Raw genomic sequence first — 18414 nt, forward strand, 5'->3', positions numbered from 1 at the left:
AAATAGGATAATATGAATCTGTTTTCTCTGGTAGAAGTAGGGAAGGGAAAGTTGAAGTGAAGTGAGGGCAAGACTAGAAGACAGTAACGTAATAGCAGCCTATGGCAATAATCCCTGACAAGCAGGTATGCCCACAAGGTACCTGGCTTCTAGTTCAAAGGCTCCCAGATAGGAGTCAACATTTAACTGACAGTATTCATTCACACTAATATAGTAACTAATTCTACTTTTATTAAAGATGATTGATTGTAATAAAATTCTAGTCAGAAAGGAATGATTAGGCTTTCCAGAGAAAGATACTCTGTAACTCAAATATTAGAAAATATGAATTCCTACTATCTTGGGTCCCCTATATTAAAATATGCAAAATTATAATAGTTAACCCTTAGTTATAATTGAGTCTTCTTATATAAGAATATAATAGCTTTAAGGCCTTGAAACGATGACAAATCACAAAAAGCTAATTCCTGACAGTATTAGCTCAGAAGGGAGTTTTTCTAAAAGTTGTGGTACAGTGATATGAATAAGGAAAAGGAAATAAGGGATTTCAGTTCAAGAACTGCAAATGTGTAATTTTTCTTAGTATTGCCCTATCCAAACTTGGATATGTCCCCAACTAACTCTTATCAACATCTTTATTCAACAGTGTTAAGCATTTAGAAAAATAAAATTAAATCTCCTTTTTTGATTGGATTTAAAATCAACTTGGAAATTTGGAGAAAGACACTTCCTACAGATTCCTAAAAATCAAGACAAAACAGTGACCTATTGTGGACAAATCAAGTAAAATTAAGCAGTTATTCTATACTCACTACCATGTTAGGGACTGAAGGGAAAGGACACCGAAGGGCCATAGGAGGCCTCATATATATATCACTGGGTATCACCCAATCACATAAATTAAAGCTTTCTAAAATGGGCAAGAGAGATAAATCCTGGAAATGAAAAAAGACAGGGATAACAGGTGGCAAGAATGGTTAATTGGCAAAGAAACTACTGTCCTATGTGCTCTGCTTTAGTGAGGATGCTTCTGGTGCCTAAAGGAAGTGTTTTTGCAACATCTCATTAAATCAACACTTCTCAAAATCAAAGCCATAGATCAGTGCTGATCTGTGAACTGTTTATCAATCTGCCATTAGTACAAAAATTGTAGTAAACAGTTGATGTTGCCTCAAAAAACAAGTGTGTAATTGCCATTGGCAAATGTCTGGGGTTTAAGTCTGTGTGAGAGTAAAATCCAAAATGTAAATGCAATGACAGAAAAATATTCTGGAGTAGTTACAAAGGTTAAGGAGTTTATGCCAGAATTTAAATGACACACACTGCTTCTGTCATTGAAAAGAAATCTTGCTGGGAAAAACAATATAAGAGATAACTGAACAGTGTACTTAGTAACTGATAAAACAAAGATGGGAATTATTTAAATCATATGGTATGTGTCAAATGAAGGATTCTCTTTATCCTAGCATAATATGGAAGATAACTGTAAAGAACTAATACTGCATTGCTCAAGTAAGAGGTTTATCATGGGGAAAGTTCTGCAAAAGTTTACAGTATGAAACACATACCTAGTTTTTCTGAATAGTAATAAATGTATGATGCCCAAATTGTAAAGATGAAAATTTGACACCAAGACTTGTTAATTGGTCGTATATTTTCAGTATTTTAAATTATATTATGCCATACAATTAAGGAATACATTATTTTCAATGGTAGATAAGATCTGAAGGAAAATAAACTGAGAAGTGTAGAAGGAAAAAGTTTCTACTGATAGGTATAACAAATCCACAGCAACAATCTAACAATTATCAACAAAGTAGGTGATTATCTTGACATTTTCTGTCTATAAAAGGTTTTGATAAACACTTTATATTTTGACAAAGAATTATTAATTTTATTTTCCATTAAAAAAACCTATACATAGGAAATTCACAGATCTGGAATCAATTTCTTAAATCAAAAGACAATTTAAACTCAACTATATTCTTGTAGGGTAAGTTTTAGAATGGCTATTGATGAAGGGCTGAAAGTGATTTTTGAAAATTATAGATCAATTGCTTCATTTTGGATAGAAGTTAAAAAGAGTATTCTGAGCTTGCTAAAATTGCCTTAAAATTTCTTCCTCTGTTCCTGTCAACATAGTTATAGAATACTGGTCTTTTTCTAAGCATCATTAAAATTTGGATACAATATAGGACATTGCCCCTCATATATAATGAGTCTGTCAATTCAGTCTAGTTTAAATTATTTCGCCAGCAGTGCATCCCATTAAATGACAAAGAGACTAAAGTGTGCAAATAGGTGTTGACAATGAGAAATCCTTAGTCCCTTCATAACTGTTTGTTACAACTGCACAGTTATGCATATAATAGTGATTTTTATATTAATACCCAAAACATCATTTTTACTGTACAACACATATAGATGTCCTGTTATGTCTATTCTTAGATTTATGGAAAATTTTAGGTCTACTGTATCAAGTAACAGATTGAATTTGAGACCTTGAGTTTTTTAGACTTCTAGTAATCCATATTTAGTGTATATACAGAAGTATTGGTCCAGGAGTAGTTGAGGGGCTGGGTGGGGTGGGGTGGAGAGCAGTTCATCACTTGCAAGTTATGAAGCATTGGTTTACTCAAACCACCCATTTCTCCACCCACATGCATCTCTGCCTCATGTATCCAAGAATATGTAATGTTGTTAGGAATCAAAATAAAAAGATAAGCTGCGTTATCATTTCTGCGTATGATATACAAAAGATTAAGAGATCACATATTTGGCTGTGTTCTTTTTTGAGATACTGATTCTTAGTCTGTCTTTTGCTTTTTACCTTCCCCCTCCATTCCAGTAGAAACTGAGGCCCTTAGCATTTATTTATTTGTTGTTTTCACTGGGCATACAACCAAAATTATTTTAAGTCAAGATTCTTCCTTTTTGGTAAAAATTAAACTAAAATGGATTATCCCAAGTGTCTTCAGTCAGAGAAAAGAAAGAGAGAGTACCTTAAGTGGAATAAAAAGAGAACCCCACTAAGCAACATAGGCTGGGAGAACAGAATTGAAGGTACAACCAAAAATAAAAACAAAACCCTAAACAGCAACACCCTGACTAGGCAAAAATTACACTGTTATCCCATTGCATTATGTGGTCTATTCACAGGTAGAGGGGCTGCTGACTGGCACAGAAATGACTAGATATGTTGGAAGAGGCCAAGACATGAGTTTGACTTTTTCTGAAAGTCTAAAATGGCTGAATATCAGCAATTTTATATGGCTCACCCTATTAATTGTAGTGATGGATTAGTACAGAACAGTGATCTCTTATTTCAACATGTATAGTTGGTATCTCCAGACTTATTCGTGCTGTGTATCGTAAAGATGATTTTGGTGCTGTATGGATCGGTGCATTCTATATTTGACACTGTGTGTGCATACATACGTGTGCACATGAGGGAGAGCAGGAACAAACACACACACACACACTCACACAACTAGTTCAAACGTGTAGTTTTCAAAAGAAATGTATACATCAGGACTGAATGGGCAGAGAAGTGGGCAAAGAGAGATGATCTCTTATTTTTATTAGATGCTCTTACAAAATAATTCAACACTTCCCCAGTTTACAATATCTATCCAACACCACACTCAGAGAATAAACCAGTCAAATCACAGGGCAGCTTTTGGTCCTTGATTCCAGTGCAATTCTCTAGAATTATACCTATATAATAAAGCTGATCAAGTTCTTAATATCTTCACTTTGAAAGATAAAAATTGAGGGAGGTAAGAATATAATATTTAATGAACCCCTTTATGTGCCAGACATTGTACGGGACATTTTACATATTTTATTTCACTTAATGAGCAGATGGCTGATGGTTTAGCCATTGGAATAATTTGATAACAGTAAAAATGTAGTAGAGAATTAAGGTTGAAAGCTTCAACTATCAAGTAACATAAAAAAACTATAGGTTTTTCCCTCACCTCTTAAATTAATTCAATTTATGTTGTGGCACCTAACTAATATGCATATAATTACTTTGTTTTGGTCAATGTAAAGACTAATTTGCCTGCAAGATTAGGATTGATTCACATAGAGCCATGATTAATATTGGAACTTGAGGATCAGTTATTTTTAAAATGTGTAACATTATTGACCATATAGGTTAAAACTTATGAAATATACAATATATTAGAAATGGATAATTTGAGGAGAAACCATTTGCTATTTTAAAGTTATAGTAATATAGGAAAGATAATGGACAACTTAGCTACTTCAGAGACATTTTTTAAACAACCTCTGGATCTTTGAATTTTATCCTACAAGCTATCCTTTAGTGTTGGTATTGGCAGAAGGTCTACAGGGGCTGGATGGGGAGAGAACTAGGGAAACCTAATCCACCTTTTCCTTCACTGTGACACTCAATGTGAACACAAACTTCCAGTAGTTTCCATCTCTAGATTTATAAGGAGAAAAGCACTCAAGTGAAAAGGGAAACAAGTCAACAGGAAAGTAGATAGGATGCCAGAATGTGAACAACTTTTCAGGATACTTTGCCCCCAAATCAAAAGAGGTAATTTAAGTCCCCAAAAGACCAAGCCCACCAATTCCTAGTCATAGGTTCTGGAAGTGCACAGACCCTCCCCAGTGTTAGGAGTCCTAAGAGAGGCCCCTCTGTGAGAGGCAAGTCAGGTAACCACAAACATCAGAAATGCACAAGTTGCCATGTTATTTCTTTTTGGAAGATCTTTTCAGAGTAGATGTGTTTACTGAGAACCATTGTTTTTTCCCTAAGATATAACATTAAACATCATCAGGGCTCCTAGGTGGCTCAATTGGTTAAGTGTCTGACTCTTGATTTCAGCTCAGGTCATTGTCTCAGGGTCCTGGGATGGAGCCCCACATTGGGGGAGGGGGGCTGTCCATGCAGAGTAGGGAGTCTGCCTGGGGATTTCTCTCACTCTCCACCTCCCCCTCACCTCTTTTCCTTTAAAAAAAAAAAAAGATTCAGCATCCTCATCAACAAAGGACATTTCTGAATTTTTTTTTCCATATTTTGGACTGTGGCCAATATCTTTAAAAAAAAAATCTTGTCAGTTTAAATTCTCGTATTCTGTGCTTGATTCTTTTTTTATGTTTCTCAAGCCAGTATGCTAAGGTTGATACAAAGAGTAATCTCAGGATAGAAGTTCAATTAATTAATTTATGTTTTATGTGAAAAATACTAAAATTGGTGTAATTTCTATCACTGCTACACAAAGATCAAGATTTGGCATTTTTTCTAGCTATTTTTATTTTACATGAACTAAACCACACACATATTTACTGCTTTCCATTTCCCATTCACTGAGAGGCCCTTTTGTATATTAACTCATTTAATCCTCATCTCTACCCTAATGAGGTATGTACTATTATTACCTGGCTTTTATACATAAGAAACCTACCCAATAGAACCCACTAAAAAATAACATGAGTCAAACTCCCTTAGTTTGGCTTTATACTTCTTTTGCTCTTAGCAGCTTGTCACACTATGTTTATTGAGCTTTCTTGCTCTGGCTGGAACTTGCCTAAGTTTTCCCAAGTTGTTACTTGTTAGAAGGCAAACAACCTAAGATAAAAATAGAAAGGCCCCATGGACTGAATTAAAGATAAAAGAGAAAACTGATGTAATTTTAAGAGATTTTTAAAGTATGTTCTGGCATAAATCAGTAATTTTCCACCGATGGAATTATCTAGGCCAGACTCCCAAAATGCCAAGTGAGTTTTCAGAACCACACTCTTAATGTCCACAAGGCTAGTAGCAATAGATATTATTAGACACTGCTAATTAAAGAACACTTACAATGTATTCATTTTTATGTAAATAATTCAACAAAAATTAGCAATTCAGAATTGTGAACCAGATGAATACAAACTATGCATCTTTGATTAAGATTTGCATAACTGTCTGTTTGTAATGAGTCAATTTTGGAAATGCTTTCTGTAGAAAGCAACTCAGGGAGAAAATAGTACATAAAAGAGAGCAAATATCCACTATGAGGCTCAAGTTGGAGAAAAGTAGGTCATGCTTTCATATTAGCAATCTAATAGAAATCTAAAAAGTTGTTTATGTACATAACTTATAAGCTAATTTCTTCAGCTACTTTGTAAGAGAGAGCTCTACTGAGGAGTCAAATAGCTCTCAGGTTCTTATATTTTTAAAACCCCAGGATCAATTCTTCTCATAGGTAAAATATTCAAAATTATTCAGCATATACTATTTGCATCTAATTTGTAACCTTGTCACAAATATGTGTCTTCCGTTGTTTTAGTAATTTTGTTGGTCTGTTGATTTACTTGCCACATATTTAATGACTTTTAATTTGGTGACATCCAGATGAAAACAATAAGGAGGACACTGAGGGATCTGGGAATGTCACTGCTTGAGTGATATCTTGGCATAAATAAGAGAAGATAGAGGAATTCTTGATAAGTCTCTGAATATTTGAATTAAAAAATATGTTCTATTTCTGCTACAAAATGTTTAACTGGGTTTCTAAAGTGAAGTTCTAGACAAGGACTTATAATGATGACTGAGATTACTGAAATGACTCCTAACCCCTCAGTCACACTGGATAATGAGTACTTCCCAAGAATGAAGGAATAGGAAGCACCATCTCCCAACTCCAAGTCAATGAAGAGGAGCTGGAGGAAAGAAGCTAGATCCATTTGACAGGTGTTTGACCTTAACCTCAAAATTGCAAAGGTAACATCTGGCTATCTTTCTGATGGAAAGAACAAAGGATCAACTAGTACTCAGTTTTAGGGAAGAAGAATGTGTCAAGATTTTCCATAGACCAAATGCAGGGCACATAAATGAAGGAACAGGTATGGATGGAGTCATATAATTCCCTTCCATGAAGACCTGTGGAAAAGGTATAAAGACTTCAGCAACAGAACCATTAAGTGACCAGTCAGAGTGAAGATTCATCAAGAAAACTGGTAAGTAAAGCCAATCTGGAAAGGCTACATATTTTGCAATCCCAACTATACAACATCCTGGAAAGTTGGAGAAAAGTAGGTCATGCTTTCATATTAGCAATCTAATAGAAACAGCATAGAAATCTAAAAAGTTGTTTATGTACATAACTTATAAGCTAATTCCTTCAGCTACTTTGTAAGAGAGAGCTCTACCGAGGAGTCAAATAGAAAAAAAAAACCAAAAAACTATGAAAACAGAACAATAGCAGTGTTTGCCACGGATTAGGGAATAGGCAGGGATGAATAAGCAGATTTTAAAGTCAGTGAAGCTATTCTGCATCATGTGGTAATTGCCAAGATACATTATTCACTTGTCAAACCCACAGAAGAAACAGCAGATTGAACCCTAATGTAAACTGTGGGATTTAGTTAACATATCAATATTCATTCAGCAATTATAACAAGTGGGTCATACCAATGCAGGATGTTAATAACTGAAAACTGCAAGTAGATGGGAGAGAGGAATATATGGGAAGCTCTCTGCACACCTACTCAATTCATCTTGAAAACCTGAACTGCTCAAATATTAGTCTATTAGTTTTTTCAAAGATATCTCTTAAAGAGAAAGCAGCTAGAAGTTTAAGAAACCCATCACAAAAGAGTAGGAGAGGGAGGAGAAGGAGGGAAGAAAAAAGGAATGAACAGTATTTGAAAGTATGAGGGGGAGTGAAAATATTTGAAAGATGGTATCTGTGCATCCAGAAATGAATACTTTCAGCAGGGGATCTTCCACGGTGCAATTGGCATAGCTCCGAGACTAGAGGTTAAGAAGCTTCCATGCGTGTCACACTTGACTTTTAGTCAAGTCACAATCTGTCCTTAAGGATATTTTCTCTATACTTGTATACTGACATTTGTAGCAGTCTTCAACTGTCATAATACTCCTTTTCCAAATCCATGAACTTACAAGGTAGGATAAAAAAGCTAAACACTACTGTCAAAAATCTAAGGAAATAATTGATGATCTATAAATATAAAACCCATTACCACTCAAATCTGCCTCTTTAATATTAGTCACTCACATTCATTGTTCAGTCCCTCAGAGGTGTCAACTGGAATGTTGGCAACACAATGCAAATAAAGTTAAATCAATTACAAAGTAAAATAGAAAATGTGGCAAATTACTTAAAGTGATGTTGGAAAAAAGAATTAGAAGAAAAAAATAGACAAACAGGGATGCACTAGATTTAAATTAAAAACCAAAGAAAAGAATAACCCATCCAGCTAAGTTTCAGAAAAGAGCAATTTGAAAAGCAAAGCATTAATAAAGATTTTTAGCAAAATGGGGAGCAAAAATTTTTAAATGGATTCCCATATTGACTGTGCTGTAGCACTCAGAGTAAAAGGATGAGGTCACAGGTTTTATCTCATTTGGCAAAAACATAGTAAGAAAATACCTACACCACTATAAATAGGATAAAAAAATGAACATAGGAGAATTAGAATATGGCATCCATGCCTGAGAGAGGTGCATTCTGTTTGGGGTTGCATTTTCATGATTCATACTTATAAAAAAAAAAAAAAGCATTCATAAGTAGTAATCATTTAAATTCTGTATTCACAATTTAGTGAAAGAGGTGAGGGCTGCAAGTAGAAAAATTTAAGGACATAATTGAAAAATGTAAAGGACTGATCTGACCCTTTAGAGAGGTTTAAAATAACAAGAAAATTGGAAACAACCTAAATGTCCATCAACAGATGAATGGATCAATAAGATGTAGTGTATATATATAATGCGGTATTATTGTGCCATTAAAAGGAAGTCTTGCTGTTTACAACAATACATATGGATGGACCTTAAAGGCATTAGAGTACATGAAATAAGTCAGATACAAATACGGTATCACTTATATGCGGAATCTAAATAAAAAGCCTTAACTCAGAGAAACCAAAAAATGGTTGCCAGGGGCTGTGGAGTGGGGGAAATAGGGAAAAGCTGCTAAAAGAATACAAACTGTCAGCTATCAGATATCTAAGATCTGAGGATCTGGTGTATAAAATGGTGCCTATAGTTGAGAATGCTGTATTGTATAAGTGAAATTTGCTAAGAGACAAGAACTTAAATGTTCTCTCACACACACAAAGATAAATACATGAAGTGATGGATATGTTAGCTAACTAGATGCATGGAATCCTCTCATAATATAATATATATAAAATCATCATGTACACTTTATGTATCTCACAATTTTATGTCAATTGTAGCACAATAAATCTGAAAAAAAGGAAGAAAAGACTTATGTGCTCAACCATTTAAGAAGCAAAAAAAATTCATAATTTATAAAACACAATAGAGGTAATAGAGGTACATTAAAAAAAACTAAATAGCCAGAAAAGAGTAGAGAAAGTCCTAAAAAGGATTAACATTAAAAAAATACAAAAACAGTAAACACTGATAGTTTTAGAAACTAGTATTAAGGCAAAGGCCTGACACGGATGCTATTTTATTAAGAAGCAAGAGATACAAAGAGAGAGTGGCAATAAACGGTAAGTTGAAAGTTTTCATTATATTACTTCTTTGCTAAGTTCTTAGTTTAAAAAATCAGTATTTTTCAAATTTGTGATATATGAGACTGTTCAAAGAAGTACAGTTAATGTCTTTCTGTCCTTTAAATAGTTAGCTTATCACTGTCTCTTCTATAGCTTCCAACATAGAGTCTTTTTGAATCTTAACTCTTAAGTCAGAAATACTTTGTATGCCATTCCCATCTCTATCTAATCTCAGATTTTGAATTTTCTTTTTTGCCCCTCTGTCCTCAATGACCGCAACTGTTATCTCCATGTTTTCTCGTCTATACGATTCCCAGCTTGCAGATACCCATCTGCCAGATTACTTTTCCTGTTCCTACTCCCTGACATTCCACCATCCAGTGCCAATGCAGAGAAGAAGAAAGCCAAATTTGAGCTGTGTTTATTAGGAGAATATTAATTTTTCTTATTGGTTCCTTCCATTTCCTGCCAGCCAAAACCTTTGAAGAAAGAATAAAAAATACCTCTCTCCTGCCCTAACCTTTTCTACCTTCTTGGCAGAAGGTGCTTTAAAGTACATATATGATAACTTATCTTTTATCTCCCTAGATATTTGTAGTTATAGACTACCTTATCTACTGCTGTTTTAGCAAGGGTAATGCCTTACAAAAGATCTCTTAGGAGAGCATAATATTGTATAAAGCCTTTAACATTTTTGTGTTTTATTTAACTTAACAGGGTTTTAGGATTATGAATGTGTCACAGTTAAAAGTAGGCTCTCTAAATACTGTTTTCAAACAATAATGTCCATTCTAAGAAATGCTTGATTTTATACTGTTTGAAAAGGTTCTTAGGCAACTTAATTTATTCCTAAAATAATATGCAATTATTAAATATATGCCATAGATGTTGCTACATATTTCAAAACTCAACATCCCCACACTGGTTATTCTGTAAGTATTAAGTGACTTAGCACACAAGCCTCTAACCCTGCAGCTGTCCCCAGGCATGTGGACAAAAGCCTTAATTGCTCATTCAGAATTCTTTATTTCTAGCTCACAAACACATTTCCTTTCATTTTATGTGAATCTATTATCTAACATTCTGAAAAACTCTAATAAAATGTGGATTTGCACTGGGGAGTAACTATTTTATATCTTGTCATCCTTTTATTGAAAAACAAAACTTTCTGGGTTGGGGTTTGATTTGGGGGCTTCTTTGCTGAGATTAACTTTAAGGGCATATGTTTGAAATAACCACGAACTTTTGTTTTTTCCACATCAACAGATCTTCTGAAGTCTCAACATTTGCAAAAACTGCCACTGGGGAACTCACAAATTGTTTCTGTCTATAATAAGAAAGAACTCCTCTTTCTGTTTAGATTTTGGCAGGACAAAGGTATGATAAGCCATATCTGGAAGCACTACTGCCAAGGTTGAGTTTCTATAACCAAAGCAAAATTAAAAACTAAGGAAGTTTCTCATGACTTTTGAACTGATGAAGAAATAAGACTGCTCTGCAGGAAACTTCAAAGAACTGACACTTATGGAACATGCAGATCATTTGACACTACAGTTTTTCCTGCAATTATCGAAAACTATTTCATGTGTGAGATATAGTCTAATTTTGCACCTTGACATTAAGAAAATATTTGATGTTTCCAAATTAAAATAAAGATAGCTATTTTGCAAATGTTACTTTCATTGAAAAAAAATTACTCAAAAATAAAAATGTCGTATTGGTTCACTACTAGAGAGCTTCTTAGAGAATCCTTCATTTGGGGGAAATAATTGTGGTTTTTCTCTTAGCTCCCTTTATCAACAAAGGCAAATATTTGAGACCATTGGGAAAGGTTAAATGTAGAACAACTGCTATACCATATTTCACTGTTTACACTTTTTTTAGCTCTTGTTTTAATTACTTGAACTATGAGAATCAGATGAACTCTATGAATGCATTTATATGAATTATGAGAAATAAATAACTTTCAAACTATTTTAAAGAGGAACCTCTAGTTAAGTAACTTGTGTGAAATTACACAGCTATTAAGCAACCAAGGGAGACTCCTACATGCTCTTCAGTCAATAACCCTAACCACTACACTGGCAGCTGCCCACATCGAATTTTTAGTATCATTTGGAGGAAAAAAAAAATTGACTATCACGTTCTGGTTCACAGCTTTGTCATCATTAAAGTAATCTTCAAAGAAGTTTGGGAACAAGTGACCTAATATACACAATGACAGATGTGCATGTCTTGTAATGGTCCCTGATTAAGGCTTTTAAACACTGTTTAAGTGCATACATAGACGAGTCCACACAACTTCATCTAATAAGATGGCTCACTGGAGTAAAGAGCAAGCCTATAAATACCTCTGATCATCTTCCATCAAAATATTACTTCTCTCACCCTTATGCACACACACACACAAAACCTTTGTTGATAATTATATATACTATTTATATGCCCACATATGGATAATCTTGTCCTAGAGAAGTTACACTCTATCTGTAGAATTTATGGAAGAGGAATGCCTGGGTGGCTCAGAGAATTGGCTCGGGGTGGGATCCCGGGTCTGGGGATTGGGTCCCACATTGGGCTCCTGTGGGGAGCCTGCTTCTCCCTCTGCCTGTGTCTCTGCCTCTCTCTGTGTCTCTCATGAATAAATAAATAAAATCTTAAAAAAAAACTGAATTTATGGAAGAAACCGGATAAAGCAAGAGATAAGAATTTAGCACAAGAGAACTATAAAAGATCTAGTGTTTGAAGAAGGGGGATGGGGGAACCTAGCTGGTAGTTAACATTTGTTAATAATTTCTATAAGTTAGACAATATTCTAAGTGCTTTATAGGTATTAAGTCATTCAATACTCCTAGCAATACTTTGAAAAATGCATAAATATGTCATTTTACAAAGTAAGAAACTGAGCCTCAAGGAAGATATGCCCAAAATCACACAGCTAAAAAATGGTAAAGCCAAGGTTTGCATACAATCTAGCTCCAGGGTCCACACTTTCCACCATTAATGGACTAGTGTTTTTAAGTCAAGAGTGCAACATCCTCCCAACTTTTGGCAATATAACTTCAAGTTGAAGATCATATCATGTTGATAACAACTGATTTAGGCTAGCAAGAGCATGGTCATTTTGTGATAAAACAATAATAATTACAAGTTAATAACAATATAATTTCAAAAGAACTAGATTTAACAATTACTAGAAGACACCCCAGTTCAATCATGCCTTAAATATAGTAGGACGTTTTAGCCACAACATTTAAAATATTTATATATTTCAGATTCCCCTACTTAATATTTGATTCGGATCACCTAATTAAGTACTTAAGTCCCACAATTCCAGTCTAGTAGTCTAATGCACAATATCAAAGACACATAGGGACAAAACAGTAAAAGGGAGAAGTTTATTTCATGATGCATTTTACAGCCAATTTCAGGAGTTGACATGGATGAACCACCATCTACCCTTTACTTAACGACCCAAATCTTCCTTCAAGTACTCCCAATGATTTTAACATCACTATACATTAAACAGATGAAAATTCCTGTGAAACTACTGAAGAGGTTTTATATTTGTCTCTAAGAGCAGTGTTCATTGTTACTTACCTACTCTCATATCAAGTCTGTCACACGGTTGGTTAAATTAAGAACATTTTTTGCCCAATGCAAAAGGCAATTTACTTTAAATCATATGATTGAAAAAAAAGTTTAAAGGAGTTTGAAGAGTGGATGAATACCTGTGAAATTTCTAAATCTTATAGAAATTTCCAGCAGTTTGTAAGGAAAATAGAATGGTTAATTTATTCACTGTTTGATATCAAAATGTATTGATTTCAATCACACAAGTGTTAACACAATCATTTGCCTTATAAATCATAAGGCTCAATCATAAGTTAACAAATTATCTTCTGTAATTTTAATTTAAATATGGTCTAATTAGAGCTGAAATATTTTTTAAATATTACATTTTAATTCATGCACAATCTGATTCCTTTCAAATGGATTGCTAATTTTGCCATTACTTATTAAACACTTCCTTGTTCATCTATAAAAATTCTCAAGTTAGACTTTTCATAAGTAAATGAATCTCTATGCATATATGGTACTATACAGATTATGAATGCATAAACTAAATCATTTTTAATATATAACCCAGTAAACTCCTATCAAACTATTTAAGAAAACTAGTATACTATGCAGTTAGTAAGTTTAACAAACACCATAGAACTCAAAACTATTTATGTTTACAGAATTTGAATATTTCAAGGGCATACACCAGTACATAATAAAATACTTAGTATGTTAAATCCTGAAAATAAAGTTATAAAAAGAATCTTATTAAAAATATTTTTTAACTTTATTTATTTATTCATGACAGACACAGAGAGAGAGGCAGAGACATAGGCAGAGGGAGAAGCAGGCTCCTTGCAGGGCCTGGGACTTGATCCAGGACCCCGGAATCACGACCTGAGCCAAAGGCAGACACTCAACCACTGAGCCACCCAGGTGCCCCCTATTAAAAATAATTTAAAGAAGAATGCTGGTTCAAATTCCTTCAAAGTTCTTTCATTCTACTCAACAAAAGTTTGAATCCAGACGATGTTGAAAAAGATTGAGAGTTTAAAAATCTTCTGCCAAATTCTACTAAAGAAGAAAAAGATTATTAATAAATACTATGGCTTGTTTTCCCCCTAGATAACTTTTAAATATTCTCCCACATTTCTGAACTAGAGCTTTAATGCTCTAAATAAACTAATGTATGCAAATTATATTAAAATATTACTCCCTACTCCTTCTTTAAATAAGACTTATATCATACATAATTATTCTACCACAGCACTTACATAAAATTGACCAAAATCAACCTTTTTTTTTTTTCTTTAAATCAACCTTTTAAATAAACCAAACCAAACCAAACCAAACCAAACAAGACGTTGTCACAGATTCTTAACTTTCTTGGGCTGCTTTTTATCATGAGAACAAAGATGCATATGTAGGTTTCAGCTTTCAGTCCTGACCCTATTAGTTGATCTACAGCCTAAAATTCAACTATAAAATGAAGGAGCAGGACCTGGCCTCAGAGTATACTTTATCAACTCAAAATTATATTCCAATCTTGTTTAAAACACTTGCTTTTATAAGACAAAACAGTATATGAAAGTTTTAAAAATGTAAAATCCTGCTTATAACAACATATTCACTAAAACTGTATTATTTACTGCTCTTCAAAACTTTGCTTATTTTCTTCAAAACAAATAGCTTATACTATGAAAAGATAATGATACTGTATATCCCAATATGGAAACAGTTAAAAATATAAAAATATTCTTCCAAGGTCAGATGGATTTGTACTGATCCTTTGCCTCCCACACTTCATTTTTTTTAATCTCTGCAATTTAAGAACTAAGAAGCTGTGGAGGGACAATGAACAAGGAGTTGCACAGTTATTTTGTTGGATCCTAGTGATTACATATTAATAAGTGTCCTTGAAACCATGTTTAAAAGGCAAGAGACTGGAGACAGGAAGATAAAAGTGCTAGGCACCATTTTGTTTTGTTTTGTTTTCTTTTAAAGAACAGAAATTCACCATGGATATTTGTTTTTTTTTTTAAATATATTATAGCTCAATACATATAGTCAAACAAGTCATAGTGAAGTACTTTGAGACTGGATGCCTTACCCCTTGGGTATTTACTAACTGAATGTATTTTCCCTCGCATGCAGATACTTCCTTGTGTAATTTTACTAAAAATAACAAAAAGGTTAGAACTCAGGCTTTATGTTTATGAGGTTATGAAACCTATCCACACATTTCTAACACCTTCCTAAACACACATCACTCCTCTGGAATTTAGTATTAGTCACTCATTTCATAACACATTGTATTATTTTCCTCAGACAACTACAAGTTATAAAGCCAAAGAAAGCAAAAGCATGGTTACTTCTTAGATGGTCACCATTTTAGCACTAACCTTACTAGCATTTAAAGCCAAATTAATGGTTCTGAGATGTCAAATATTTACATATTACCCACAGCTCCATGTGTCTTCGATGTTGAGTTATTTGAAGAGAATTCACTGGGATTTGGACTTCTATATAATTTGACCTAGAAGTATTAGCTTTCTTTTTTTGTTTGTTTTACTTAGAGAGGGGTGGGTGAAGAGTGGCAAAGGAATAAGGAGATAGAGAACTCAAGCAGACTCCACGCCAAAGCATGGAACCCCATGCGGGACTCAAACCTCATGACCCTGAGATCATACCAAAGCTGAAATCAAGAGTCAGATATTTAACAGTCTGAGCCATCCAGGTGCCCCAACTTTCCTTGTTTTCTAACAAGCAAACTTCATTTTGTACTTTATCACCAGAACTTTTTTCTTCCCCCTAAAACTATTTTATAACAATGACCAATAGACTTTCAATTTTCATAACTACATATTTACTTGTATCTTTAAAAAGAGGTTTTATTATGTTTACTACTGACAGAGTTGAACAAGAATGTTCCAGGAAGCTGCAGCTTCCTTTCTCACATCTGGGATCAACAGCCAGAATCAAGGAGTCAGACAAGTTTATCCTTCTGGTCACCACATTCTTCTAATCCAAATTCAGAAATCTGTTGGTTTCTATCACCTCAGCTAAGTCATAAGAGACAGTAAATCAGTACCTAATTGAGCCCAATACTTGAACCAAGAGTTACAGAATTGATGTTAAAAAACAACAGTGATATTAATACATAATATTTACTTATGTTGTCAGGCATTGTTAATTATTTCTCACAATAAAATTTGAGATGGGTACCCATGTTATGCTCATGTATGGATATAGAAACCAAAGCTTTGGAAAAATTAATCACATTGGCCAAGATCACACAGTGGAGCCAAAGTCAAAGGAATATGGAATAACCATTTCATTAAATAAGAGAGATTCCCTAGTGTGCATGGAGAACTTTCTCCCACTGTCTTTCAACCTTCTTCTGTGGGCTAGTTCTTTCCTGCTCCTAATTAAAACCTCAAAAAAGTATCTGCACCTTTCTAGTTCACTGTAGTCAAAATAATAATTTCACTAGCCAAAATGTCCATTTACTATAAAAAAAGTCTAGGACTTAATGGAAAAGACATCTATTTTCCCATTTTGAGTCCACTTTGGGCCATGAAGTCTGTAGTAATGATGGCTTAGGGGCTTTCTTCTCTCTCCCTTATCAGACTGTGTGACTCAGTAGTAGTTAGATGGTGCAGTGGAGACAGGGGAAGGTGCCACTCTTATGTAAAGTTAGGTTCCTCTGGGTAAGAAGGACAAGTCCTGATGTAGGGGGTGAGGGGGAATGGGAGGAGGAAGAAGAATAAACACATTTGTCAAATTCTCAAAGCTTTATTCACTATCAATGCTGAACTTCTAACATGGAATATTCTTGTCTCTGTTGGTGGCTTCCCCCTAAGTTCCCTGTGTTTTCAGTCTACCTTTGGTACTTTTGGGTAGATAAACTTTCAAAATGGCTTCAAGCCAAGTCCTTTTCAAGAATCAGTTCAGCATATACATCCTTCACCTACCACATGTCAGTGCACTTTATTCCTAAGACAGCTCTCTGGCCCTCTGTAGTCAGGCAGGGGCATCTGTCTTTTGAGGCATATATACATATTTAGGTATTAATCTCCCAAACTCCAGGAAATGTTATCAGGCCCAATGAATGGACATTTTGAAGCTTCTCCAAGTTAATTTCAGGTTAGGAGGGAATATTCCCCTCCTTATAAAAAGCATCCTCTTCCATTCCTCCATGCAAAAGAGTTGGAAGCACTGATCATTTGGCCCTAACAAGCCTTATCCACAGGTCTCAAGGTTTTCATCAAACCTCTAGCTCCTCCTAACATATTCTCCTAGTAACTAATAAGCTCAGAATTAAAGACTTGATCTCACTATTTCCAAGTCCCACTGGGTAGTATAGATCTGACTTGGAATGTGCCCAACACAGTGGTACATTCTTGTATTCTTTGGCTGAAATTTTCTAATTTTAACACCATCTAAGAGTATCTCAGAAAGAAATTGAAAAGGGAGCATTTTCCCAACTATAACCTTGGAAATAGCTGATGAACAAGTTTACAGAATTTATTTGCAAAAACTATCCATCCAACGTAAGCAATGCAAAATAACACCTCACGAGAGTGGAAAACTCTTTACTCAATTTAATATCAACCGGAAAAAAGGTGTAGCAAATCCCCAATCCCTCCAAATCCCATAGATATATGTATATTCATGATAAAACCAGAGCAAATATTTTACTTACCTTCAAATGTATTTACATGGATATAGTATAGTGATCCATATAAATAAAATGTAGGATAATCTCTAACTATGGCTTACTGATGACATGTATTAAGTATTCAACAATATAAAAATTCATAGATACTAATGATCTGAGGTAAAATCCAGTACAATCAGGAAAAAGAGGGTTCATCTCAAAGATGAGAAGTTGCTCAGGTGAGCCTAATTTAAATGAAGGCACTCACCCAGGTTACAAGACACAAGTGAACCAAATTAGAATGTAAAGGTTTGGTTAGCTTATAAAGTTATTTTCCTACAACCCAACAAAACTGAAACTATTCATTCTCAAAAGTCTAGGCCTGCACACACATACTGAATTTGACACGTGTGGCATGCTATATTCATGTTTAGACAAAAATACTTCAGCTGAATAACATTTTGATCACAACTCAAAGGTCAAGCATTCACCATGCCAGCTCGCTTAAAACCTATTGTTTTACTACTTACGTGCTTCAGAAGAAAAAAAACAAAAGGACTAAGGGGGAAACCTTTGGCAGAAAAATCAAATATCCAGTAGTTTATGAAATCAAATGATAACTTACCCAGCTTCTAGTCTAGAAAGATTGAAGGATTTCCTAATGAAGAAAAGATGCTGATCAG

Source organism: Canis lupus, chromosome 14 (genome assembly GCF_011100685.1).
Source record: "Canis lupus familiaris isolate Mischka breed German Shepherd chromosome 14, alternate assembly UU_Cfam_GSD_1.0, whole genome shotgun sequence".
NCBI lineage: Eukaryota > Metazoa > Chordata > Mammalia > Carnivora > Canidae > Canis > Canis lupus.